Raw genomic sequence first — 2,500 nt, forward strand, 5'->3', positions numbered from 1 at the left:
TCGTACGCGACGAGCGCCAGCTATCCTGAGGGAAACTTCGGAGGGAACCAGCTACTAGATGGTTCGATTAGTCTTTCGCCCCTATACCCAGTTCCGACGATCGATTTGCACGTCAGAATCGCTACGGACCTCCATCAGGGTTTCCCCTGACTTCGTCCTGACCAGGCATAGTTCACCATCTTTCGGGTCCCAGCGTGTACGCTCTTGGTGCGCCTCTTCTCGCAATGAGAACGAGACGCCCCGGAATGCGGAGCGGCCACTTTGAGGGCGAACCGCTCATCTTCCCTCGGTCTACGCAAGGTAGACCTTTACTTTCATTGCGCCTTTAGGTTTAGTTATGTCCCAATGACTCGCGCACATGCTAGACTCCTTGGTCCGTGTTTCAAGACGGGTCCTGAAAGTACCCAAAGCTATAGCGTTGCAGATCGGCGTTTCAACGAGGTCTGTTCGAGAACATCGTAGCCAACAGTCGCCCGGGGACAGGATCGGCGCTAGGTCCGATCGCCGTCAAACACCGGACGCGCTTGCCACGAGCCGAACGCTAATTATAAAGTAGCGGCCCCGCGCCATCGTTATACCGTCGAGCGAGTCGGCCGGGATACCGAGGGTCCACGCGAAAAATTCACGTGGGCTCCACCCGGACCTTAGACCGACACCCAACGGATCGCAACGTCCTACAAGAGGAAAAGTGCACGCGTTCGATATCGGTTCGAAAAACGAGCTGAGCGAACGACGCGAACGCCGTCCGTCACGAAACCCGTCAAACGCCGACGATCGAAACGCGATGAATTTCCTCCTTCGACCTTTCGGGTTTCTCAGGTTTACCCCTGAACGGTTTCACGTACTCTTGAACTCTCTCTTCAAAGTGCTTTTCAACTTTCCCTCACGGTACTTGTTCGCTATCGGTCTCGTGGTCATATTTAGCCTTAGATGGAGTTTACCACCCACTTAGGGCTGCACTCTCAAGCAACCCGACTCTGAGGAGAGATCCTCCCGAAATTGACGGCGGTCGCTACGGGCCTGGCACCCTCTATGGGCTGTGGCCCCGTTCAAGAAGGACTTGGACGCGCCGTACGACTCCGGGATAAACGGATCCTCCCTAACACCACATTTCCCGGCGGTTAACCCGCGGGATTCGGTGCTGGGCTTATCCCTGTTCGCTCGCAGCTACTGAGGGAATCCTAGTTAGTTTCTTTTCCTCCGCTTAGTAATATGCTTAAATTCAGCGGGTAGTCTCACCTGCTCTGAGGTCGATAAAATAATTTTTCAGTTTATTCAACAGCAACGAGTCGACGTACGTAGTCTCGTCCGTCGTTATTTCGAGAGAGAACTACCGAAACGGACAAAAAAGTTCTCGACGTCCTGTAATAATGTGTGTGCGTGTGTACGTACGCTGCTCGACACGATCAGACGTCGTCTTCGATTCATCAAAGATTCTCGGACACGACGATCGTGCGTAACGAGAGCATACACACACACACACTACAAGCGTGAACCTGTATATTGCCGTGGCAGCCGCTTTCCCAACAACGGAGACTCGATACGATTTCGTTGTGTACAAACTACGTAACGTTTCTCTCATCTTGCGATGAGAAAAAACGATTCGTCGCTTTCGCACTTTAAGATGCCGCGTCTTTGTCGTCGTCGGCGTCGTCGTCGTCGTCAACGTGTATTTATTTTTGTTACCAAGTGTCATCGCCGCGAAGGCGATAAAATACTTAGATAACGATTATAATAACGAGACGACTCGATAGACGACAAACAACAACAACAACAACACGTCAATCATCCAACACGCTCCGACGTTTTTACAAAATATCAATTTTGAAAAACCGAGCAGTCTTTGAAATTGATACGACCCTCAGCCAGGAGTGGTCCAGGAACAGTATCCGAGGACCGCAATGTGCGTTCGAAATGTCGATGTTCATGTGTCCTGCAGTTCACAAGTTGACGCGCAATTAGCTGCGTTCTTCATCGACCCACGAGCCAAGTGATTCACCGTTCAGGGTAATCTTTTATTTAGACGTACTCAAAAAAAATAATTTCAAGAGTTCGACGTCTCGATTCGGCAAGCGTTGAGATTATACCAATGCAACAACGTACATAAATATATATATACTTGTTAAAAAAAATAAAAAAAGAGAAGCGCTCGACGATTTCGTATTCGTACGGCACCACATATTCAGACGAGGCATCGTGTACCGAAATCGCGCACGACTCAATTTTTATATTCGTCGTGTAGAGGACGCGCGTAGTATTTCATTTACCATGCGTTCTAACTGACACGGCCGGGCGAATATCTTTCACAACCATCGGAAATCTCGTTGTGTAATCCGGTAACGTAAAAATTCGTACGAAACGAAACTTTCACGTTTCGACCGCGATTAAACATAATTTCCTACGGAGCGGTTTTTTAACAGTCACACACTCCTAGGTACCCGGCGAAGGCGGCGTCGTCGGCATCATCGTCATCGACGGCGAAATGTATCGTCGTATATCG

At 49.8% G+C, this 2,500-nt stretch overlaps 2 non-coding genes across 2 annotated transcripts in view; both read right to left on the bottom strand.

Annotated features, from left to right (window-relative positions):
* The window catches only part of LOC141486015 (large subunit ribosomal RNA), a 4,025-nt gene extending 2,772 nt beyond the window's left edge, over positions 1 to 1,253 (bottom strand). Inside the window, exon 1 of the ribosomal RNA XR_012467574.1 lies at positions 1 to 1,253. This exon is cut by the window's left edge and continues 2,772 nt beyond it. This is a non-coding gene — a ribosomal RNA (large subunit ribosomal RNA).
* Positions 1,254 to 1,855: 602 nt separating this feature from the next.
* LOC141486052 (5.8S ribosomal RNA) lies at positions 1,856 to 2,010 on the bottom strand. Its single transcript, XR_012467608.1, has one exon. It is a non-coding gene; the product is annotated as a 5.8S ribosomal RNA (ribosomal RNA).
* Positions 2,011 to 2,500: the final 490 nt, after the last annotated feature.

The sequence above is a fragment of the Leptinotarsa decemlineata genome, unplaced genomic scaffold, assembly GCF_025532065.1.
Source record: "Leptinotarsa decemlineata unplaced genomic scaffold, Ldec_3_MD MMD2_tig00026342_RagTag_RagTag, whole genome shotgun sequence".
NCBI classification, from domain to species: domain Eukaryota; kingdom Metazoa; phylum Arthropoda; class Insecta; order Coleoptera; family Chrysomelidae; genus Leptinotarsa; species Leptinotarsa decemlineata.